Here is a 13,129-nt window from a genome sequence, read left to right on the forward strand (position 1 = left end):
TGTATAAATAAATATAACAATACACTAGTTGCCTTACCTTTCTATGCCAATCACATTTCCTTGTAGTTGAACACATCCGTGCAATATCTCAACGGACTCCAATTCCCTTCATGAAAATAGCCATAAATAGAACGTGTTGTTATACTTGTCAAACACATATTTATGAATATAACCCACATCTTCATAATGTCCGACAAATTCAGGGTTAAGAAGACTTCCTGTATGTAAAGCACTCATTAATTTGAAATTACAGTTTCCGAACATAGCCAAAGGAATTTTCACCCAATTCCTTTCTGTTACCTTTCCTTGTTGCAATTGACTCTTACTATGCACTTGTCACATCACCCAACTATTAGTTATATAAACACATCAACTATTACCTTGTCAAGATAATACCAAGCATGTTTCCTTGAAACTGCTCACACATGTCAGCCTCACGTTCCAAAGGTCAAGACGTAAGGTATATTAATTTGAAATCAACCTTTAGCAAGTCTAACAACCATGTCATACTTAATAATCAACTCACATTCATCAGTCATAATACATAATGCTACAACTATCACCTACTTACATTGAAGTACATATCAATTGTCTCAATACATATGTATTAGTACAACCATCTTAAAAAAATATCATTTTGGAAAGAGATCTGATAGACACATACTCATATCATTCAAGTAATCAAACATTCAGACAATAGATGACATAATACACACCAAATAAATGACATATTCAAACATTCAAACACCAATTAGATGAAATAAGAAAGCTCATACCTTAATTTATCTCAAGAGAGGCTATCTTGTCTTCATAATCAAATCTAGATTAGCATGATATAACTTCATAACATATCAACTGAAACTTAAATAAGGTCATGATATCCATAACAATAACTAGCTAACATGTTCACGTCATAAGCTCATAAGCAATTGTCTTTCATGCATAGTAATCACATATGCATAGTCATTCTATATTAGTACAACAAACTATCACAAATAAGTCAACTCATACCTTAATACCATAACTATAACCATCTTCATAGACCAATTGAGGTTACCATGATACATGTAACGTCAAGATATTCAATGCAATAAACATAACCATCATCCATATGACCATGATGCATAGAACAAAAGGTTACTATCATTCATGACTATAGGTTACTATCATTCATGTTTGACGAGTTATATATATGATAGGTTGATCACTTGATTGAGGAATAATGTTTTACATACATAGTTATATTTCCTTTTATGTTTATGTATGACAAATTGATCATTGGATTAGGGAACAATGTTTTATATAGTTATATTTCCTCTTATATGTGGCATCATTGATTTTCTGTATTAGAAGGTTTCGGTTAAGTAAAATGTTATACATATGTTTTTCTATTTGTATCTGATTTATGAAGTAGGTGTATGAAATGGATGGTGATCCAAGATTGCGACACATATACCCATGGATTTTCATGGTTATGCGAAAAGATGGTTAATTATGATTTATGTATGATACAAAATTTGTGTGATTATATATGTCTAATATTGTACTGAGGATGTGGCAGGGTACCTGGTCATTTTGAAACATGGAGGTTCAATTATGAATGACTCTGGAAGTGATTTCTTCAAAACCAAAATGACTGTGGAAGCTATGCACCATTCTAGGTAAAATGTGAATAATTTAATTTCATTATGAAATTCATTTGATTCCTTTGATCTATGAGATTGTAATGTGTGTAGGTCTTTGAACAAGACCTTACCAGTAAACCATCAGGTGGGTACAAGCTCACAATCAGTACCATAGGGAGAAACGAAAAGTTTCAAAGAAGAGTAGATGAGAGGTCATGGAAATTAGGGAGTGGAGTCCTAATACAAGAAAGATAAAGACGTGGAGTCTTGTATATTTAGGGTGCAGAGTCCTCAATATTTAGAATGATCAAGTTGTGGAATCTTGGATTTTTGGAGTAGATCAGGGCACGAAATCCTCAATCCACTAAGGCACGGAGATGCATGAAATAGGGGCGCGGAGTCCCTATTCTCCAGAATAAAAATACCACTCATGGATGAATTTCATTAAATAAAATTTCATTCTCACAATTCTGGAATGACTTTCTAAAAATAGAAAGTCATGTCGAGCATCTCAGGCACGACTTTCCAAAAATACTAAATCACCTTGCATAAATTGGTAATCAAGCAGAGTTGAACAAAAATGACTTAACTTATCATTAATCAATCATAATAGTTGGATCTTGATTGAGTCCTCAATATTATTAAAATGATTATTATCTTTTATGAGACTATGATATTATTATTAAAAAGGAATTACAAGTCAATTTTATCTCCTCAATCAATTCACACATCTCCTTCATGAATCTCATGGCTCTCTCTCTCTCTCTCTCTCTCTCTCTCTCTCTCTCTCTCTCTCTCTCTTATAAATAATTCGTTATACTCTATTTTATGCACTCATCAAAGAATGGCATATTCATTTTCACTCATTAAAAATATGTCATAAAATATTCCTCTTACGCTCTCTTTAATGCATATGATACACTCTCCTTAACTAAGGCATGCATACCTCTCCTTAATGGCATAAGTTTCACTCCTCTAAATGGAATCCAATGAATGCACATTACTCCTCTTTTATGAAAAGAATTGGTTTCTCCTCCTATATATGAGTCTCATGTATTCTCACTTGGGGATGATGAGGCCAAGAGTGGAAGAGACATGAGGAAAATAGTGAGAAGGAGAGATATGGAGAGTAGCCAATTGCTTCCATAATAAATTTGAAATTATTATTAAAATCCTAAGATCTCTAGCTATTAAGGTTGGCCATGAGTGGTATTGACAGAAAGTGAAAATTTGTTTCCTACATTTGCCTTGCAAATCTCTCTATTGTTGCCTTTTAGTAATGCTTGTGAGCTTTTGTAGCTCGGGGGTTCAAGGGGGAGAAGTTCTTCCTGGATATGGTTGGGAGGAAAACCTGGTGGTTCACAATGAGTTGGTAAGGATATTGGAGTTGGAGGATACTCTCATTGGAGCTGGAGCATACTCCCATTTTTTTGAGTTGTATAAATTCACTGCCAGGTATGTTGACAAAATTATATTATGTTTCTTTTCGTAGTTCATTACATGGCTTTTCTTATTTGGTTGTCGACTGAAACTTAGATATGCCTCACACTAAATGTTGAAGGAATTTTACAATGATTGTAGTTTATTTTATGTAAGTTTTTTTTTTGTACAGTTTCATTGCTAGATGATTTACATCATGTCTTAATGGTTGAAGCATTCAGGCTACCATGAGTTTGATCAAAACATGTTAATATTGTTTTTCCTTCTCTTTTTACACCTGTAGATAACTTTGCACAATATATGTTTGATAAAAGGGATAAATGAGATAGTAGGAATTTGTTTTTGGTTGTGGTTTTAAATAATTACATTTCTTGGCGGTTCTAGTTCGATTTATATGAAAACATGTTAATAGCACAAATTTGGTTGTTCCTTTTATTTTTACACCTATAGATAAGTTTGCACAGTATATGTTTGACAAAAGGGATAAATGAGATAGTAGGAATTTGTTTTCAGTTGTGGTTTTAAACAATCACATTTCTTGGCAGTTCCGGTTAGATTATTTTAACTTCAGGGGGTATCTATACCATTTGGCCATGTCACCCAACTTTGATTTCAAAAAATAGAGTTTCAGAATCTAGTTTTGTAATATGCTATATTTTACAGATTTTCTACTGATGCCTAGCAGTTTGTCTTTATTTTTCTTTTAGCTGTGATTTACCTGGTATTCTCTTTTTATCAAACCAGTCTGTTATATAAACTTGGAATTCTTATTTTAAAGTCTTAATGGTTAAGACATTGATAGTTTAAATAACGTGTGATTGCTTGTTTGATATCTTACAAGAGTTATTGGATAGGGGTATGATTAGACCTAGTGTTTCACCTTTGGGAGCTCCATTGATATTTGTAATGAATAAGGATGGATCCCCTTGGCTCTGTGTTGACTACAGGGAATTGAATCGAGTAACTATTTGAAATTAATACCCTTTTCCTCGCATTGATGATCTATTTGATCAAATGAAGGGGGACATCGTATTCTCCAAGATCAATCTTCGATCTGGATATCATCATCTTAGAGTTAAAGAAGAGGATATTTCGAAAACTGCTTTTCGAACTTGTTTTGGTCATTATGGGTTCGCAGCTATTCCTTTTGAGTTATCTAATGCCTTAGGAGTGTTTATGAATCTGATGAATGGTGTATTTCGGAATTACTTGGACAAATTTGTACAAGTGTTCCTCGATGACATCCTAATCTATTCAAAGTCCCTAGAAGAGCATGAGCAACACCTGAGATTATCATTACAATTATTAAGAGAAAATAAAATTTATGCAAAAATGTCAAGTCAAGAATTCGTTATCTTGGACACATTATCTCCAGTGAAGGCATTGTTGTTGACCCAACAAAGATTGATGAAATTTCAGAATGGCCAACACCCTCTAATGTGCATGAAGTGCATAGCTTCATGGGTACGACAGGATACTACCAGAGATTTGTGGAGGGATTTTAAAAAACAACCAGCCCTATCACTTCATTTCTTAGGAAGGGAGTACGATTTAATCGGATAGATGAGTGTGAACAAGAATTTTCAAAGCTCAAACAATGCTTGACTATATCTCTGATACTTAAGGTTCCAGATATGGATAGACCATTCATAGTATGCACTGAAGCGTCAAAAGATAGTTTGGGTGAGGTATTATCACAAGATGGTAGGGTGATGGCATATGCCTCTAGGAAGTTAAGGACGCGTGAGGAAAACTATGCAACCCATGATCTAGAAATAGCAGCTATAGTCCATGCCTTACGACTTTGGAGACATTATCTAGTGGGAAAGAAATTTGAATTGAAATCAGATCACAGAGGTTTGCAATGTATATCTACTCAAAGTGATCTAAATGTTAGGAAAAGAAGGTGGTCAGAACTCCTAAGTGAATATGATTTTGAAATAACCTACATCAAGGGTACATTGAACAAAGTAGCTGATGCACTCAGTCGAAGACCACAAATATTTTTAGTAATTTCATTGAAGATTGATTTATGGGAACACATCTTGAGGGCACAAGATGTAGATGAATGGTGCAAGGAAGTTAAAGTTTCTCTTTCTGGGGAGGGGGCTAAGAAAAACAAGGTAAAATGGTATTCTTGTGATGGTGACGATATGGTGAGATTCATGCAAAAGATTGTTGTTCTAGATTAATATGGGCTTTGTCAGTTCATTTTGAAAGAAGCTCACCGCGCAACATATATGTCTCACCCGACAGTCTAGAAGATGTATGCAGATTTAAAGCAAAATTTCTTTTGGGCAGGCATGAAGAAGGATGTAGCAAATTTTATGGAAAAATGTTTGGAATGTCAGCTAGTTAAAGCAAAACATGGTCATCCAGCAGGATTGTTGCAGCCACATAACATTCCTAAGTCCAAATGGGAAGAAATATCTAATGAGTTTATTGTTGAATTACCTAAAACAATCAAAAGGAATAATTCCATTTTGGTGGTGGTGGATAAACTTACCAAGAGTGCCCATTTTATACCTATTAGAGATACTTACAAAGCATCTGAAATAGCAAAAGTATTTATCAAGGAGGTGGTTACACTTCATGGTTTTCCTATGAAAATCATATCACATAGGGCCTCTATATTTATAGGAAGATTTTGGACTAGATTCTAGGGAGCCCTTCAGACAAAATTAAATTTCAGTACATCTTATCATCTGGAGACTGATGGCCAAACTGAAAGAGTAAATCAAGTGTTAGAGGACATGCTTAGAATGTATGTAATGGATCAACAATCTAAGTGCGAAGATTATCTTCCTCTAGTGGAGTTTTCTTACAATAAGAGTTATCACTGCTCCCTTGGTATGGTAGCTTATGATTTATTGTATGGAAGACCGTGAAGAATACCTTTAAGTATGGATATATTAGAGGACAAAACCTCAGTAGGTCCTGAAATGCTTCAAGAAATGGAAGAACAAGTGTGTCATATAAGGAAAGGATTAAAGGAGGCACAGGATAGACAGAAGAGCTATGTTGATATGCATAGAGTGGATCGTAGTTTTAAAGAAGGGGAATTTGTTTTTCTTTGAGAAAAACCTCATAAAAGCTTTATTAGGTTTGGGAAAGGATCTAAGCTCTCTCTTCGGTTTGTTGGGCCTTTTGAGATCATCGAAAGGGTTGGACCTGTGGCATATCATCTTGCTTTACCACCAGTTTTTCATTATATGCATGATGTATTTCATATTTTGGTACTACATAAGTATGTTCATGATCCTTCTCACATTTTATATTGGCATCAATTACAGGTAATAGATGAAGGGACTCTTAAGGCAAATCTAGTTTTCATTTTGGACCATCGCACTCAACAACTCAGACGTTGCACGGTGTACCAAGTAAAGGTCCAATGGGACTCGTACAGTACTTGTTCCGCCACTTGGGAACATTCATCTTCTATGAGTCTTGAGTTTCCTTTATTTTTAGTTAAACTTCGGGCCAAGTTTACTCCAAGAGGGGGAGTATGTAGTGTCTTATTTTTCTAGTATAGTTTTGTCACTCCTATCAAGGGTGATTTTTGACGAGTTATATACATGATAGGTTGATCACTGGATTGGGGAACAATGCTTTATATAGTTATATTTCTTCTTATATATAACATCATTGATTATATGTATTAGATGGTTTTGGACATGAGTGGTATTGAGAGGAAGTGAAAATATGGTTCCTTAGTTTGCCTTGCAAATCTCTCTACTATTGCCTTTTAGTACTGCTTGTGAGCTCTTTTAGCTCGGGGGTTCAAGGGGGAGAAGTTCTTCTTGGATACAGTTGGGAGGAAAACTAGATGGTTCACAATGAGTTGGTTAGGTTATTGGAGTTGGAGTATACTCTCATTGGAGCTGGAGCGTACTCCCATTTTTTTGAGTTCTATAAATTCACTGCCAGGTATGTTGACAAAATTATATTGCGTTTCCTTTTGTAGTCTATTACATGGTTTTTCTTATTTGATTGTTGACTAAAACTTAGATGTATATCAAATTCTGCACACTGAATGTTGAAGGAATTTTGCAATGATTGTAGTTTATTTTATGTAAGTTTTTTTTTTTGTACAGTTTCATTGCAAGTTGATTTACATCATGTCTTAATGGCAGAAGCATTCAGGCTACCATGACATGTGTGGATAAGTTTGCACAATATATGAATTCATAATAATTGGAAACCACTCCTTTAGAAGTTGAATTATCTTGTTTTTATGTCCTTTGTTTTACCAAAGAATTCATAGGCATATTATCTAGAACAAAATCAAATTAGTCACTCTTAAACACTTTTAATTGCAATAGAATGAACAATTAGCTTATTGGAAATTGTGGTTTGTAAAGATTAATATTATTTATCCCACTAAAGACTCTATCATTTAAATGTGATTTAAAGACTTATGGTTGAAAGTTTTGGATCTTGAGGAACCATGACCCTGTAGCTTTAATGAGAAGTTTAATATTACCATGGGTTAGTTAGTTAGTAGAAATTAGTGTGTAGTGTAAAGAATACCAATAAAAATAAAAATAAAAATATAGATATATGACCTTGCATTAACTTTTACCTCTTAAAAGCTTAAACTTAAATTGTATTTTGAGTTAGCCTTAGTAGAATACTAATGGTTGGTAAGGTGGGACCTTAGATATGGTATCAGAGCCAAGTTAGAACTTTAGGACCTAGGGCTTACCTTCTAATATTTATTTACTTACCTGAATTTTTCCTTGGTCAGCTTAAGTAATCATGGACAGAACATTAAGGAGGAGGAAGGAAGTTTCAACTCCACTTCCCAAAGATAAAGAATCTGAGCAAATATCCATCAGGGAAGTAAGGGATATGATGTTATCTTCCTAAAATATGATTGAAGTCTTGATTAGTAGGGTTGGCGGGAATCCTTCAGTGCCTGGTTCTTCATCTCAATTAGAGAGGCAAGAAATACCATCTAATGGAGATGTACATAGAGAGTTGGAAAAAGTTAAGCTTCCTATATTTAAGGGTACCACAAAAGGGGAGGTAGAACAAGCTTGGTTAGAAAACATGTGCCTATTTTTTGAGTTTCGGAACCATTCTAGCAACCAAAAGGCAAACTTGTCTATATACCAACTTAAGGAGAGTGCACTGTTATGGTGGAGGAACCTATAATCCCAATTGGGATACTCCATATCCACCTTGGCATGGGAACTATTTGAAGATGAATTTTGAGCAAAGTACCTTTCTATTGAATACTTGGAGAGGAAATTTAATGAGTTCCATGATATTAAGCAACGAAGTAAGACAATCCTTGAATATGAAGCACGATTCATGGAGTTTCTTAGATATGATACCCATCTAAATACTTAATCCCTCAAGGTAAATAAGTTTTTGTATGGATTGAATCCTATTATAAAGGATAAGGTCGACATTTTGAGGCCTACTACATTGCATGAGGTAGTGCAACAAGCAATTATAGCTGAGGAAGAATTATTAGGGAAGAAAGAGGGGGATAACACCCCAAGTATATCATTCCATGAGAAACCTCCTCAAATGGGAGGCCAATATGTAAGACATGAGTCACGTGATTCACATCATTAAGGATTTCAAAAGAATCATACTTTTAAGAACCAGAGAAATAACCCAAGGCAACATTAGCAAAGTAATGCTCGCACTCAAGAATCACCTAATAAAAGTGTCAAATTTGTGAAAACTGCTCCCACTAATAGATGTTGGAAATGTGGAGGACCTCATTATGAGCGATATTGCCGTAAAAAGAAGACTAAAGCACAATCAGAGTAGGAGGAAGCCACAGTTAGAGATATGGGCAGAGCCCATAGAATTCATGCAATTTTTCAAAATCGCCAAGTCGAGCATCAGTCTACAGTGCTTGAAGCATCAGGTAAGATAAATGGTATGGTTGTTACTATTTTGATTGATCCTGGCACAATTGAAAGTTGTATTTCTCCTAATTCTTTATTGAAATGTAAATTGGTGGCAATAGAGAAAAATGATTTTGATCACGTTGAGATGGCCTCAGTGGGATCTTAAAAGGTTGAGCGCTTAGTGCAAGAGTTCCCTTTATACTTGGGAGTGTGTGTCACAAATTTGAATCTTTATGTGATGCCACTTGTTCACTATGATGTGATAATTGGGATGGACTAGTTTGAAGCCCACTAGGCTGTGCTTAGTTGTTGGAGAAAAACCCTTCATTTTTTGAGTGATGATGGCCAATTAATGGTTATTCATGGGGAAAGGAGGCCTGTTTCTTTAAGACTTATCTCATTCTTGCAGATGAAGAGAAGTCTTAGGAAAAGATGTAAAATGTATGTTGTAATGACTTTAAATGAGGGAGAGATTTCATCCTTTGAACAATATCCCTTCCTTTCAGAATCCATGATGTCTTTCTAGAGGAGTTGCTTGGTTAAACTCCAAAGTGATAGATTGACTTCTCCATAGAGCTAAAACCTAGTACCAAACCTATATCAAAAGCTCCCTACCAAATGTCTATTTTTGAACTTCGTGAGTTACAAGTGCAACTTCAAGAGTTATTGGACAGGGGTATGATTAGACCTAGTGTTTCTCCTTGGGGAGCTCCAGTGATATTTGTAAAGAAGAAGGATGCATCCCTTCGGGTCTATGTTGACTACAAGGAATTGAATCAAGTAACTTTTTGAAATCAATATCTTTCGCCTCAAATTGATGATCTATTTGATCAAGTGAAGGGAGACACCGTATTGTCCAAGATCGATCTTCGATCTGGATATCATCAGCTCAAAGTTAAAGAAGAGGATATTTCCAAAATTGCTTTTCGAACTCGTTTTAGTCATTATGAGTTTGTGGTTATTCCTTTTGGGTTATCTAATGCCCCAAGAGTGTTTATGAGTGTGATGAATGGTGTATTTTAGAATTACTTGGATAAATTTGTATAAGTGTTCCTCGATGACATCCTAATCTATTCAATGTCCCAAAAGAGCATGAGCAACACCTGATATTGGCATTACAATGCTTAAGAGAAAATAAAATTTATGCAAAAATGTCAAAATGTTCTTTTTTCCAGTCAAGAATCCATTATCTTGGACACATTATCTCCAGCGAGGGAATTGTTGTTGATCGAGCCAAGATGGATGCAATTTCAGAATGCCAACTATTATTGGGAAATCTAGTGTCCACTCGGAGCTGCTAGTCCCACTAAGACTGGTAGTTATCTTAGAAACAAACAAACTAAAGATACTTTTGATTTCCTTTATGAGAAGTAGATAAGAGGGGAACAAAGGACACCAACCTCAGTCTTGCGCTTAGTTCCTTGCTTAGTCCCTCTCCCTTCTGACAGATCCTTGCCGCTTTGCCTTCATCTACCTAGCTTCAAAGAGCACCTGTGGAATCAAAGCAGCATTATACTATCGAAGAACAGAGATCTACAATCATAAACAATATAGGACCAGATATATATTGACTACACAAATGCATATATCGTCAAACATACAAGAATGTGGAGGTAAACTTGAATAGCTTTATTAATATCAAGAATAGCAAAGTGGATTACAACCAATTTTTCTGACCCAGCATCATCCTATAGCATGAAAGCCCTTCTTCACCTCATGAAAAGCTTAGATCACCCAACACTATGATGTTGCACCAAGAAACCAAGAGCACTTCCTTACAAGATACAAAATTCCAACCTCTGGATCTCTAGGATGAGGGATCCATATATAGATCATTGCAGGGGGGTGAGTCAGCTTCTAGGATTTTGATTAGTGTCCTCTCTCTGATAGTTCTTGGTTCCACTTGGATATTGATGATCTCCTACTCATCCCTGGGTGAATTCAGAGAGGCAAGTGTCATAGGAGAAGTTTCTGGAAGATTCTATGATCATCCACCTCGCAAACTGTGTCTGCCATTTGTCCACTCTCGCCCATTGCACCCTATAGAATGGCTTTTCAGTATGCATCGCATCCTTTACATTGGGCAGGTGAGATGCATCGCACCCTTTGCATTGGGCAGTCTGTATGGTCCAGTTTTGACCAGTTCTGAGCAGATTCCTGTGGAGAACTTCTGCGGGATGATGTAATTAGATGACCTTGTTCTTCTAGGGTACGAAACAACACTTTTAGGGACTTAGGAGCCCTTGGTTTATGGACATGTTTGATTGGGGTTGCAGTGCCCAAAAATATCTATACCAGTTGCCTCCTAAAGCATGAGTTCATTAATCTTTTGATGTCGGGTGAAATGCTTTATCATGAGGATCTGAAGTTTTTTCGAGCTAGAAGGCAACTTGTAATAAGATACAATAAAATGCATTATCTTCATAATATTTTTCATGATCTAGCTGAGGCGGGCATTCCCATGCTCAGCTTTATAAATTCATTTTCATGTACATAAGACAGACATCTGTCTGTGAGGCAGACTGATGATTCTGATAGAGTCATCATCCTTTGGTTCGGATGATCATCTGTGCAGCAACAATGTACATTTGATGTTTTTATTTTCTTGGATAATTGCAGCCCGGATGTATAAAACTAGATCTGGGGTCTTCAAACTCGTTCAATCTTCACTCGGAGTACAAGTCGATCCATGTGAAAGGTGTTTTGGAGTCGAACATGGAAAGACATTGCCTGATTACTATCCAATGATGTAACCTGTTAACAGGCGCGAGAGGAATCACTGATAATGATGATGACCCTCAAGGTACTATAGTACAATTCGGGTGGTGTGAAAAGGGACTTGGCATCAAAAACCACGCAAAATCTTTTGGTCGAAGGCCATTGATGTAAACCTGTCATCGGAAGTGAGAAACTTGCCATTGAGGCATGCAAGCTTCAAAGTACTGAAAGGGTTGTTCCTAAGTCGACTTCTTGGATAATGAGCTGATGTCAACAGGAAGCGACCCGTCGTAGGAGGGCCTTAATGAATCCCACATCTACGACACGGAACGGAGTAAATGATTTTGGAGGTGAAAATGATATGATGATATAGGGTTCAGGGTGGCGGTCATGAAAGAATGGAGTGTGAATGTATTGCAGCAGATGAGACATAGGTGAATTCTCTGAGTGAATTCTCTTGAACATACCAGCAACAATGAGATGGATTGGTAGCATTAACGCCAAATATGGATGGTGTGATGGACCAATGGTGATATGACTAGTGAACGGAACAACCCAACCCGACTCGGATGCTGAGCGAAAGTGTCATGTTCAAGAGCGACTTGCTACCAATAAACTTTCTTCAAGTTTTCTTCCCAATTTTTCCCCAATCATTGCTGACCAGTACGGTGAAACTCGTTCTTGTCTGTATGGACAAGTTTGTCGCTATTTGGTTTTAACGAGTTTAACGACAAAGATAACTCGGTCCTTTTCAATTTTAGAGACTCTGAAAGGGACATAAAGGAAACTCCAATAATCCTTTTTCGTCATATAATCCCTTAAGTCTGAAAAAGTATAAAATAATACGAAAGGGATGAATTTTCAGTAATTTTAACGAGCTGAACAAAACAAGAGCTCGATCTTTTTGTGTAATAATCCCTCAGGTCCAAAAAGATTGAAATCTAGAGGAGGGATAGCACTTCCGGTAGCTTTAACGAGCTGGAGAGGCCAATTTCTCGGAAATCTTTTCATATTCTACGAGTCAAACGAAAAGAGATTAAAGGAGACTCGTTTTTTGAGGAACGAGTGATAATTTCAGGTAGCATCTGATTCCAGGTAAGGTTTGGAATTTTCCAATCACGACAATGTCACAAGGATGGCTAACAGGATCACTCTTCGCAGCTGTTCCTCAAAAGGGGTAAAAAATCAAATGGAGGTGAATGATTGGCTAAAACAGGGTGGAGGTGATGGTAAGAACACGACCTCGGCCCAAAAGCTGATGATAATGCATTCAAAATGGTTATTTACCGGAAATTGGTTCATTTTTTAATGAGCTTAAACTCTGTTTGCTCATTACGAAGGTTTAATTTTTAACAAGCTTGAACTTCGCATAAAAACTGCTCGTGATAATGGTCATTGATTTAATTTCACCGCTAACCAATTTGTTCCTTCAAAGGTTAACTTCCTGTTCAATTGCTTCATCAAACCGATTAGAAA

This window comes from Pinus tabuliformis, chromosome Q (genome assembly GCF_031772625.1).
Source record: "Pinus tabuliformis cultivar Carrire ecotype Pingquan chromosome Q, CPIR1, whole genome shotgun sequence".
In the NCBI taxonomy this organism is placed as follows: Eukaryota; Viridiplantae; Streptophyta; class Pinopsida; order Pinales; family Pinaceae; genus Pinus; species Pinus tabuliformis.